The following is a 13,971-nucleotide window of genomic DNA, read 5'->3' as shown; positions in this document are numbered from 1 at the left end:
GAATCCCATCTTTGGGGCTAGGTAGATGACTGTGATTGACAGGACCTAAACCAGGACCTCCATTGGAGCTTACAGGACGGGGAAACACTATGGGAAATAAATGGTCCTTCAAATAGCAAGGATCTGTAACTTGTAGGGGTTCATAGTGATAAATCTTGTATTGGACGTGGAAGCCAACCAACTGGTGCTCACAGCAGAAGAAACTGTATGGGAGACAGCTTGAACCCCTAAACTACCCAAGCCATCTTAGCTTTGCCTAGTATGTTATGAGAATGCAGCCCCTGAGTGGCTGGGTCTGCATAGCAACAGGTAACCCCAGCATCAATAGAAGGGTTTTGGAGCAAGAAAGGCAGGGAAACTAAAGGGATTTTAATTACAGATGCTGTATCTATTTATATTATATATATCATAAACTCCAGGCTGCAAAAATCTGGAGGACCTCTGCACTTGACTGTTTACTGCTATCCTGTGGTGGTCAGGATTTGGTAGCCCCCCCCCCCTTTATTATATTTATATTACATAATTACCGCAAACTTTGCAGAAAAATGGTATTTCGTCCTTTACGAAGAACCTGGGATTCCACACAGGTGAGGGGGGAAAAAGAGGTTAAAAGCATGTTCGTTAGAGATGATTTATTGTACAAAAAATAAGATGGAGAAGATATTTCTATATGATCTAGTTTTAATAATATATTAAAAGACAACTTGTTGCACATTCTATTACTATATGAAACTACTTTTTGGGGACTTTTATTTTAATCTCCATTTGTAATTATTATCATACCGTCAGAGGAATAGAATCAAGATCAGGTGAAAGGTTAATACCACTTGATAATGCCTTGGTAAGACCACACTTGGAATATTGTATCCAGATTTGGTCACTATGACATAAAAAAGATGCTGATACTCTGGAAAGAGTGCAGAGAAGAGCAACAAAGATGATTAGGGGGCTGGAGGCCAAAACACATGGTTGCAAAAATTGGGAAGGGCTAATCTAGTGAAAAGAAGGACACGGAGTGACATGATAGCATTGTTCAATATTTGAGGGGCTGCCACAAAGAAGAGGGGGTCAGCCTATTCTCCAAAGCACCTGAAGGCAGGACAAGAAGCAATGGACGGAAACTACTCAAGGAGAGAAGCAACCTGGAATTAAGGAGAAACTTCCTAACAATGAGAACAATTAACCAGTGGAACAGCTTGTCTTCAGAAGTTGTGGGTGCTCCATCACTGGAGGCTTTTAAGAAGAGATTGGAAAGCCGTTTGTCTGGAATGGTATAGGGCAGGGGTCCTCAACCTTGGCAACTTTAAGACTTGTGGACTTCAACTCCCATAATTCCTCAGTTGCCAAGGTTGAGGACCCCTGGTATAGGGTCTCCTGCTGACTAGAAGACATTCAAACTCCCAATTCTGTTATTCATATTAGTACTATTTACTTTTTTTATTCATCTCACTATACTATAGAATAAAAATATATTTAAACAACATTCATTTGCACCTATGTGTCAGTCCAAAGGGAGGGGAGCATTAAAGATTTAAACCTAAGCTCTAAAATTCACCTGTTTTACCTGGTAAAATATCACAGCTCAGCACACAAAATCAAATAACGGTACCAGAGGAATTTCAAAACCAGAGAATTCTGGATGCCTGGAACAAAATCAAAACAGATTTATTTGTAGAGAATTATATCATTTGTCATCTTAAACATGAATGGGCAGGCTGGCTCTTTAAAGTACAATATTCCTAGGGAACGAGGCTTAACAGACGTTTTTTCTCAGGCTGAGTTCCTCCCCACCCATTCTTGGACTGGCAGAAAACTAGACCAGCCTGAAATTTGTTCTCTTCCTTGCCAACCCACGTCCAGCCCTTCCTCCGTTCCCAGGGACTGACTTGAGTGCTCTCCAAACACTGGATGCCAAAGGCAAGCAGATTTCCACACAATTTGAGGCTGTTCTTGGTCAGGAAAAAAAAGAGAGACAACATCATCAACAAATCTTTATTAGGGCGGAATGTACTACATACGAGTTATAATAAAAAGTGGGTACATATAAAATAATATACAGGTAGTCCTTGACTTATGACCACAATTGAGCTCAAACTTTCTGTGGCTAAGTGAGACATTTGTTAAGTCAGTTTTGCCCCATTTTACAACCTTTCTTGCCACAGTTGTTAAGTGAACCACTGCAGGTGTTAAGTTAGGAACACAATTGTTAAGTGAATCTGGCTTCCCCGTTGACTTTGCTTGTCAGAAGGACACAAAATAGAAAAAAAAGAAAAGAAAGTCCCAGTTGCCTTGTGAAAAAGCACCTTTGGGGCAACCATGACCTGGATGACTGAGAATCTCCAGAGACAAGGTCACGATCACATGACCCATGAAATTAATGTGATAGTACTAGGTTCTGGCACCGACATAAAACGAAACCTATATAAGGCAGCATTTTTGATGCATCTTCGAACAGCAAGGATAGGTCTTACAAATTTGGACTGGACAAATTCCAGGGTAAAAGTATAGATGTGACCATCAAATCTGATCTCAACACAGCTAAAGATGACTGAAGCTTGCCTCATTCATTCATGGACGGAGAATGCGAAGACAAAGGGATCTTTGTGCCATGGTTAGGAGCAAGAAGGGAATGACTGATTAAGCGCCAACAAGCCAAATTCAACTCTTAGTGACCCAATAGATCAGGGGTCTTCAAACTTGGCTTAATTTTTATGACTTGTGGACTTCAACTCCCAGAATTCCTCAGCCAGCGTGCACAAGTCATCAAAGGGCCAAGTTTGAAGACCCCCGCAATAGATAGATTTCTCCATGATGATCTGTCCTTAACCTCATGCTTCAAACCTCCCAATGGAGCACCCAGGGCCACTGTAAGAGAATTTACCCACCTTGCTGTTAGTCATCTTATGTTTCCTTCCACCTTTCCCAACATGAGACTTTAATCCAAAGAGCTGAATCTTCACAGGATGTGTCTGAAGTACAGTAAGATAACTTGAGGCCAGTCATCTGTCCTTCGAGTGAGAGGTCTGGGTTGATTCGTTCAATGATCCATTGTTTTATTGGATGTCCATGGTATTCTCAGGAGTTTTCTACAGCACCAAACTTCAAAAGCATCAATACTCTCTCTATCCTGCTTCTTCAACTTTTCCTTCCATAGAAGTGCAGTGCACTATTCTGATCTTCGGGGCACAAACACATGATAGCATTTTAATCTTTTGCAAGGACTTCATGGCTGTTCTGTTAAGTACAAATCTGTCCTTATTTTTCACAAGTAATATAATTCAGTTATATTATTTACCTCCTTCAGTTCTGTACAGTTGCATTTACCTGTATTCACCTATTAACGCTTTACACGAGGAATCCAATTTTCTGGCTGTACAGAACACATTGAACTACCAAGTAACTTTGCAAGCTGGGTTTTCACATTTTCAGCTAAAATGGGGATAGGTTTGTGATTCTCTGTAAACCAGTATGCTTACAGAGGTATTTCCCAGGTAGGAGAGTTAATAAACCTATTTATTATAGTATATTAAGTCAATCAATGTAATGTATATTGTAATGCAGTGCATTAATGTAATGTAATTTATGTAAATTGAAAGTATGTAAATGCAAATATTTACATACTAAAAAGATTATAAAGAGTGTCACTGCTTCATTAGCTCAACCAAGTTGTGATCTGCTTGAAATTAATAATCAAAGAAAACAGCCTATTATGAACCAACATGATTTTGAAACTGGATTTTTAACAATGAAATAAAACTATTCCAGATGCAAATGACAAGTATTCCTGGAGTTTTACAAAGTCTCTTTGGAGAGTTGAGGTTCAGTGACCTGGTTCTTCCATCTCATGTAAGTTATGGTTTTGTTAACCCTGATTTAATATCTGAATAACAAGAGGCTAAGCCACAAAGAGGGTTTTCAATTACAGATGGCCAAGGTTCAAACTACATTTTAGGGTGCTGTGTGAAGTCAATCAGCGCACATTTCCACATCACTTGAGGTGTTTAAAAAGACTTTCTTCCACTCTGAAAATAGTATGAAAATAATAATAATAATAAGTTGGAAGGGACCTTGGAGGTCATCTAGTCCAACCCCCTGCTCAGGCAGGAAACCCTATACCATTTCAGACAAATGGCTGGCCAGTCTCTTCTTAAAAACTTCCAGTGTTGGAGCATTCACCACTTCTGGAGGCAGGTTGTTCCACTCGTTAATTGTTCTCACTGTCAGGAAGTTTCTCCTTAGTTCTAGGTTGCTTCTCTCCTTGATTAGTTTCCATCCGTTGCTTCTTGTCCTGCTTTCAGATGCTTTGGAGAATAGCTTGACTCCCTCTTCTTTGGGGCAGCCCCTGAGATATTAGTACAACGATGTCAGCTTTGTGAGCTACTCCAGACAAGAAGCATCATCCATGACTATAGGGTAATTCTTGGCCACAGTTGAGCCGAAAATTTATGTTGCTGAGTGAAACATTTGCTACGTGAGTTTTGCCCCATTTGCCATAGGTGTTAAGTGAAACACTGCAGTTCTTAAGTTAGTCACACGGTTGGTAAGTGAATCTGGTTTCCCCACTGACTTTGCTTGTCAGAAGCTCACAAAAGCTGACCACGTAATCCCAGGACACTACGACCGTCGTAAAGATGAACCACTGGCCAAGCATCTGAATTTTGATCATGTGACCATGGGGATGCTGCAAATGTGAAAAATGTTACAAGTGTGAAAAATGGGCCTGAGTCGCTTTTTCCAGTGCCACTGTAACTTTGAGCAGTCACTAAATGAACTTTTGTAAGTTGAGGATTACCTGTGCTTTTAAACTAATAGAAACTTCCCTCCTGGTCTTTACAGTCCAATGCCATGCCCCCATTCCTTCGGTGGGCTCAGCTGCCTCTTATCTGACCATTATTTAGTCTTTATATCCTATCCCCGAGGTCATTCCCACATACCGTTTTTAACGGCAAACCATTGCTTCATCGTATTAGTTTATGGAACAAGCAAATCATTTCAGTCTTCTTAATTTCTCACTAAGCAGATCTGGGCTGCAACCACTGACAGCTGATAGGTAAAGGTAAAGGTTCCCCCGCACATGCATGCTAGTCGTTTCTGACTCTAGGGGCCGGTGCTCATCTCCGTTTCAAAGCCGAAGAGCCAGCGCTTGTCCGAGGACGTCTCCGTGGTCATGTGGCCGGCATGACTGGACGCCAAAGGCACACGGAACGCTGTTACCTTCCCACCGTAGTGGTGCCTATTTTTCTACTTGCATTTTTTACGTGCTTTCGAACTGCTAGGTTGGCAGAAGCTGGGACAAGTAACAGGCGCTCATTCTGTTACGCAGCACTCGGGATTCGACCCGCCAAACTGCCGACCTTCTGATCGACAAGCTCAGCGTCCTAACACACTGAGTCACCGCGTCCCTTGACAGCTGATAGATGGTAGGAAAATTGTTGGAGGGCGCCGTTTGAGTAGACATCCGGAATGTGGCAATTCAGGTTACCATAAACCACCTTTTGAGATGATGCCAGCTTCTTTGTGAAAGTCTGAGCTGAACTTTGATTCTGGATTATGTGCCATACAATAAGTAAAAACGTTTTTACTTCTTATACACACGTCAACTTGATTCCTTACAGTACGCATTGAAGTACTGTCCTTTCTACAGGTAGTCCTCGACTTACAGTCGTTCGTTTAGGGACCGTCTGAAGTTACAACCGCACTGAAAAAAGTGCCTTTTGACCAGTGGTGGGATTCAAACATGGGAACAGCCGGGAGTCCGTTCTGGGCCTGGGCAACAAAAAATTAGCTACCGGTTCAAACTGGCTGAATCCCACCACTGCTTTTGACCATTTTTTCACACTTATGACTGTTGCAGCCTCCCTATGGTCACATGATCAAAATTCGGACGCTTGGCAACTGACTCACATTTATGACGGTCGCAGTGTCCCAGGGTCACACGATCCCCCTTTGCGACCTTCTGACAAGCAGAGTCAATGGGGAAGGCAGACTCACTTAACAAGCACGTTACTTAACTGAACAATTGCAGTGATTCACCTAACAACTGTGACAAGAATGGTTGTAAAACGGGGCGAAACTCACTTAACAACTCTTCTCACCGAGCAACAGAAATTCTGCGCTCAGTTGTGGTCATACGTCAAGGACTATCTTTTATGTGTCCTTCCAAATGCCTCTATGGCTCTACCTATAATCGTTGAGGACCAGAGGCAGTTTCATCAGGTGTCATTCTCACCTGCTGAAACCTCTCCTTTGTCTACTCAGTCATTAAAGATCCTGGCCGGGCTGCTTTGGGCCTCAAAGGGGTTTCCTAGATTCCCAGGTTCAGAGGGAGGTTTGACGCCCGGCCGGCCGTCTCGGTCGGTCACTGCAGCACCGCAAGAGTTAACATAAATGGGAGGCTGCTACTTCAGGGCACCAGCTGCTTTTGCATCGGATTCACAGGGCCCTCGGGATCTCTTTAACCGTCTCATAAACTTGGTGTTAGTGGAGGCCAAGCCTTGCATCATTAGCATGGGGGTGGGGGCAGGCAGGGGGCCTCTCTTGTAAGCACCAGCACTTGCACAAAGAAGTCTCTCCGTTCTGTTGTTTAGCTACCATCTTGTCCCAAGATTTGCAGACTCCAATAAGGTTTAACATTGTGGGATGGGGGGGGGAAGCAAAGGCCATTCCCACGGCATCGTTTGCTGATGATTTGAGGCTAGAAGCTGCTGCCGAAGATTAAATCAGTTGTTTGCGGTCTTAATGCGTGATTGTCAGCCTTCTTTTGCCCCTTCCTTTCCCATTCCCTTCTTCCTCTTCCCTCCCCTTCCTCCTCTTCTTCCTCCTCTCCCTCTTCCATTCCCTTTGCCCTCTTCCTCTCCTCCCCCCTTCTCTTCCCTTCCCCTTCCTCCCCTTCCTCCTCTCACTCTTTCTCTCCTTGCCTCTTGTCCTCTCTTCTTCTCTTTCTTCCCCTCTCCTCTATGACCTTTTTCCCCCCTCTGGAGTTCAGCTACGTGGTCAGGTGACTCCTTTCCCCCTTCTCCAAAACGGCTCTGCCCTGAATGGGGGCCTGCCAAAGTCGGAGCCCTGTGGCACGCTGAAGGTCAGGCCTGAAGGACACGGATGCCCAATCGAAAGGCTAAGTGACATTCAGCCCCTATGGACTAGCAACAGCCAAAGGCCATCGCGTGCAGAATTAGGAAGACTGGACTCCTCCAGCAAGCCCCAAATGGCAGAAGTGGCTTTGGGGCTGGCTGGCTGGCTGGCTGGCTTGCAGGACAGCGGAGCGTCCCAGCTAGTCTGAAAGCTTTCTTCCCAGGGACACACACTCTCCTCTGACCAACGATGAGGAGCAGGTTTCCCCCAATTACCCACCGATGTCTTCGCTTGCAAAAGAATCAGAGGCGGCCTATTGGCTGGCTGCAGGCAGCTTGCAATGCTAAACTAGGGAAATATTTTCCAGCAGGAAAACAATATCTTGAAATCTCCGCTGCTAATTTAAGGCTTGCTTCAAAAGCTCACAAAAGAGTGCTGTTTTCATCCGCCTGCCAAAAGATGGGGCTAACTGGACCTCCAGGACAGGCCGTTACCCACCGGGAAGGGGATGCTATGAGAAGGCCATCTACCATCTGCCCTGATGCCCCAAGGGACCGATAACCGCCCCCTCTAACTAGACTGTGTAGGGCGCTTGGGTGGGTGTTCCATGAAGGATCACTCCTCTCTGTCAATCTGGCCAGTCTTCCCTCCGGCTAGGCAGTGGGGGAGCTTTAAGAGCCAGCTAGCCCTGCCCCATTTTGTTCCTCTTCTTCTCTTTTTCTAGGAGCTCCCACAGTCAAGAAACTCAAAACATTAGCCATAATGGTGCGATCAGATGTTGAGACTCTAGAAAGAGTGCAGAGAAGAGCAACAAAGAGGATTAGGGGGCTGGAGGCTAAACATATGAAGTACGGTTGCAGGAATTGGGTATGTCTAGTAGACTAATGAAGAGAAGGACCAGGACAGGATAGCAGTGTTCCAGTATTTGAGGGGCTGTAACAAAGAAGAGGGTGTGTGGGGGGAGGGGGGGTGTCAACCTATTCCCCACAGCACCAGAAGTCAGGACAAGAAGCAATGGATGGAAACTGATCAAGGAGAGAAGCAACCTAGAACTAAGGAGAAATTTCCAGAGTCAGAACAATTAACCAATGGAACGGACTGCCTCCAGAAATTATGGGTGCTCTGACACTGGTGGTTTTCAAGAAAAGATTGGACGTCCATTTCTTTGAAATGGTGTAGGGTCTCCTGCTTGAGCAGTGGGTTGGACTAGAAGACCTCCAAGGTCCCTTCCAGCTCTTGTGTTATTCTTATTGCGAGTGGTATAAAAGTAAAGCTTTGGTTGCACTGCTGCAACCACCATTTTGACTTTTTTGACCATCCCCTGCTGACAGCCCTGTCATTTTTCTTTAATACAGGGAGTCCTCGACTTACAACCATTCATTTAGTGACTGTTTGAAGTTACAACAGCACTGAAAAACGGGACTTAGGACCGTTTTTCACACTTATGACTGTTGCAGCATCCCCATGGTCACGTGATCAAAATTCAGATGCTTGGCAACTGGCATGTATTTATGACAGTTGCACTGTCCCAGGGCCATGTGATTCCAACAATGGTTGAAAACTGACCAAAGAGAGAAGCAGCCTGGAATTAAGGAGAAACTTCCTGACAGTGAAGACAATTAATCAGTGGAACAGCTTGCCTTCAAAAGTTTTGGGCGCTCCATCACTGGAGTCTTTTAAGGGGAGACTAGACAATCACCTGTCTGAGATGGTAGAGGTTCTTCTGCTTGAGCAGAGAGCTGGACTAGAAGACCTCCAAGGTCCCATCCAGATTCTATTCTATTCTATTCTATTCTATTCTATTCTATTCTATTCTATTCTATTCTATTCTATTCTATTCTATTCTATTCTATTCTATTCTATTCTATTCTAATTCTATTCTATTCTATTCTATTCTATTCTAATTCTATTCTATTCTATTCTATTCTAATTCTATTCTATTCTAGTCTATCGCTATTTCTAACCTTCCCAGCTGGCTTCTGACAAGCCAAATCAAAGTAGGAAGCCAGAATTCGCTTAACAACTCCACTTAACGTGATTCACTTAACAACTTCAGCAATTCACTTAACAACTGTGGCAAAAAAAGGTCGTAAAAACTCACTTAATTCCTGTCCTGCATAGCATCAGAAATTCTGGGCTTAGTCGCAGTCGTAAGGCAAGGACTACCTGTAATCCTGGCGCTTCTTGCCTGGACTAACTTGCAGGCCTGACGCCATGTGACACACCTCTCCTGAAAAATTCCCTTGCACAGAGATCCTTCCGTTAGTGGTAGGATTCAAATGTGTGAACAAGCGGTTCTCTGTGTGGATGCTGCTTCTGGAAGTACGTTCTGGGCCTGGGCAACAAAAAATTAGCTACCGGTTCTGCCAAAGTGGTGCGAACTGGTTGAATCCGACCACTGGGTCCTACCCAAGGACCTTTGGGCTGCGGCTTCACTGTGTGTGCTGACTACCAATTAATTTCTGGACACGGCTCCAAATGAAAGCTTCTCACCTCTATAAGGTCTACATCCATGCAAATGCAGAGGTTGGTTGCAAGTTCGTGGCGTGGCTTCTCGTACGGCAGGGCCAGGCTTTGGAGAAGCTGGAGGGACGTAATAAAAGTCATGAAAGGGCCAAGTTTGAAGACCCCTGCTCTAAGATAAGATTTCTCAGCCTTTGCATCTTTTAAGATGTGTGGACTTTAAATTCTGGGAGTTGAAGTCTACACATCTTAAAGTTGCCAAGGTTGAGAAACACTGCTCCAGGGAATCTCTGTCAGGATATGTATCCTATTCCCAAAGAACAAGATGTCCTTGATAAGCAAGTGGGCCGTAGACGCCCATTTTCATTACAAGGAAAGTTGATCCACTCCACTCCACTCTACTCCACTCCACCCCAAACCACCCCATCCCACCCCATCCCCTTCCATTAATTTTAATTCCAATTCCAATTCCAATTCTGTTCATGGACTCCTGGTTTCTAACCCAGCATTCTCACCACTACACCGAACTGCCGCTCCTTGCTGCATCGGCTGCCACGTCCACCCTAAATAAAACCCTCCCTTTTTAAGTCTAACCAGCTTCAGGCCTGAACTGATCTCCTGCTCCTGCCAGCAGCTGAAGGCTCTGTACTAATGCCTGCGGGATTTCCACCCCCACACAAGAACATCTTGTCCTTAAAAAAAAAGAAGAAGAAGAAGAAGGTGGGAGCTCATGACGCTTGACTTGCCAGGCAATGCGGTCAATTGCAACCATCAAGGCAGTAAGAATATGCCACAGCTTTCCATCAGATCTTTTCTGTCATGGAATTCTTGCCCTGTGACTAAAATTATTCTTTTGTTTTCAAAAGATCTAGGGTTTTGTTTTTGTTTTTGTTCTTTAAAAAAACTGTGGTGGATATTTGTCAATCGGTACAGGTAGTCCCCGACTTACAACAGTTCATTTAGTGACTGTTTGAACTTACAACGGCACGAAAAAAATTGGACTTTATGCACTTATTACCATTTTTCACACTTACGACCAGTGGTGGGATTCAGCCAGTTTGGCAGAACCGGTAGCTAATTTTTTGTTGCCCATGCCCAGAACGGACTTCCGGAAGCAGCATCCACACAGAGAACCGGCTGTTCACCTATTTGAATCCCACCACTGCTTATGACCTTTGCAGCATCCCCATGGTCGCATGATAAAAGTTCAGATGCTTGACAACTGACTCACTGGAAGGACTCGCTGGAGAAGAGCCTAATGCTGGGAAAGGTTGAGGGCAAGAGAAGAAGGGGACGACAGAGAATGAGGTGGCTGGATGGAGTCACTGAAGCAGTCGGCGTGAGCTTAAATGGAGTCCAGAAGATGGTAGAGGACAGGAAGGCCTGGAGGAACGTTGTCCATGGGGTCACGATGGGTCGGACATGACTTCGCAACTAACAACAAAAACAACAATTGCACTAAGTTAGAATCAAAGATTCAGACAGCAAAAACTTGATTGACCAATAAAATGGTTGCGTTTTAATTCTTTGCTGCCTTTTTAAGCCTTTCACCTGTACCTAATATTGTGCTTTGTTAGGTTTTTATTTAGAATGCTATGAGGATCCAGGCAATAGAAGTATATAAACGATAGGTTCTTCTTGCAAAGTTAGGAAAAATCTTGGTTACAAATTCTTATTTCTTTTAACCTCAATGAGGAAGAACTCTGGATTTGCACAGTGAGACTTTGGGCTTATTTATTTATATTTATCTGGTTTATTGGCTAAAGAATCAAGGGGATGTAAGAAGATACCCACTTGTTAACCAGACTTTTTCACTCAGCTAGTGCTAAAATTTAACAAGAGCATTGTGACTGTTTAAAAACTAAAGCTATTGTTGCACAAATTTGTGAACCAATCACACACAAAAATAAGCAGTTAATAATTTGATTTGTATTTTAAGTTGCCATGGGAACCTTTGCTTTTGCTTCAAACCTAGAACAGTTTACTATATACCTTCCCAGTAAATATCCATCAGTCATCCAAAAGGTACTTTTTTCCAAAAGGCAACTGGACTTTTGGAAAAAGTACCTTTGGGACAACCATGACTTGGGTGCTTGAGAATCTCCATAAACACCCTTCAGTTATACTAATTTTGTTAAAAATTTAGTTTTTGTAAACAATTTTTTTAAAAAATTAAATTTTGTTGTTTAATTCAGTTTATTGTTTTATATCCGAGTTGGGATCTAAAATCATTCCAAAATAATCCAAAGGAGAACATACAAATATATGGATAAACACAAATGCTTTGCACTAAAAGGTAGTTACACTCCAGAGACCGCATCCATCGTTTGTTACGACCCCAGACCAGAACTAAAAATCAAAACATTAAAACAAAATGAAACAGAATAAGGTATAATTGTATATTACAGTGATATAATATTAGTGTACATTACACCCAGGGATCACATCAGTTCAACTACCTACACCATTGGAACAGAGTTGTTTAAAATTTTAAAATGTATAACATTCATACTGAATTGCTTGTTTTAGATTGCATCTAAAGGTAAAGGTAAAGGTTCCCCCGCACATGCGTGCTAGTCGTTTCCGACTCTAGGGGCCGGTGCTCATCTCCGTTTCAAAGCTGAAGAGCCAGCGCTTGTCCGAGGACGTCTCCGTGGTCATGTGGCCGGCATGACTAGACGCCAAAGGCGCACGGAACGCTGTTACCTTCCCACCGTAGTGGTCCCTATTTTTCTACTTGCATTTTTTTTACGTGCTTTCGAACTGCTAGGTTGGCAGAAGCTGGGACGAGTAACAGGCGCTCACTCTGCTACGCGGCAGTCGGGATTCGACCCGCCAGACTGCCGACCATCTGATCGACAAGCTCAGCGTCCTTACCCACTGAGCCACCGCGTCCCTAGATTGCATCTAGGCTTCTGCAAAACCAGCCACTGTGGTCTGTCCACCATGATTGATAGTTTTACACATTGGGTGAACTTGGTGGCTACGGCAACCAATAATAGTTAGGCAGGGTGCACGCTCAGTTCTGCAAAGGGCTTTTGTCACTCTTCCCAAACTAAGACCCTTCCTGGTGGTGAATTACGGAAATGGAAATCTGGAGCAATTGGAAAGATCCGAGTTGAGCTAGGATGTAACTTGTAATTATAAATGATTTATCAGCTCCATAGCCCGTACACATACAGTATTGTGCTAAGCCTCAGTTCTGTTAGCCTTGATTTCCAGAAGTGTACACAGGTAGTCCTTGACTTATAACCATTCATTTAGTGACCATTCAAAGTTACGACGATACTCAAAAAATGATTTATAAGAGTTTTCCACTTACAACCATTGCAGCATCCGCAAAGTCACGTGATGAAAATTCAAGATGTTTGGCAACTGGCTCATATATATGACGGCTGCAGTGATCGCTTTTTAACACCACTCTGACAAGCAAAGTCAATGGGGGAGCCAGATTCACTTAACAACCGTTGCTAACTTCACGGTGTGAATCTCTTAACAACTGCAGCAAGAAAGGTTGTAAAATGGGGCAAAGCTCATTTAACAACTGTCTTGCTTAGCCACAAAAATTTGGGGTTCAATGGTAGTTGTTAAGTCGAGGACTCCCTGTACAGGGAGTCCTCGACTTACCACCGTTCATTTAGTGACCATTCGAAGTTACAGCAGCACCGGAAAAAGTGATATGACCATTTTTCACACTTATGACCGTTGCGGCATGCCCAAAGGTCGCGTGATAAAAATTCAGATGCTTGGCCACTGACTCATATTTATGACGGTCGTAGTGCCCCTGGGTCATGTGACCTTCTGACAAGCGAAAAACTGCAGTGATTCACGAACTTGCCTGACCACAGAAATTTGGGGTTCAATCGTACTCGTAAGCCGAGGACTCCCTGTACTGACGTTGTTAGTTTGGAAAGCTGCTTGGGCTCTGACACACCCCAGATGGCTTATGCCAGGGGTCTTCAAACTTGGCCCTTTTATGACTTGTGGACTTCAACTCCCAGAATTCCTCAGCCAGCTTTGCTGGCTGAGGAATTCTGGGAGTTGAAGTCCACAATTCATAAAAGGGCCAAGTTTGAAGACCCCTGGCTTATGCGGTGGGAACACTGACCCTGCTAAGCAGCAACGCCTGTCCACTTTTCCTTCTGTAGCTACTTGGTCGTAAACCGAGGACCGGAAGCTCGTCAAGGCGAAGCAGGAGGGGCGCAAAGCAGCGCGGAAACGTCGCCAAGGCACCCGCTTGTCCAAATGCGCATGCGCGGCCCCCGCCCGTCACATGCCGCCCGACGAAGAGAAAGGGAACTTCACCTGACCGCGTAGCAACTGCCCCGTTGCTATAGAGCCGCAGCGACCCGCCTCCCTGGTTCGCGCGAGCCTTTCAAGGCCAGCCAATCTCTCGCTCAGCTTTTCCCAGGGCTCAGCGTTTACCGGCCTCCCGGG

This window comes from Vipera berus (assembly GCF_964194415.1).
Source record: "Vipera berus genome assembly, chromosome: 8".
Lineage (NCBI taxonomy): Eukaryota > Metazoa > Chordata > Lepidosauria > Squamata > Viperidae > Vipera > Vipera berus.
Note: the sequence above shows the minus strand (reverse complement) of the source record.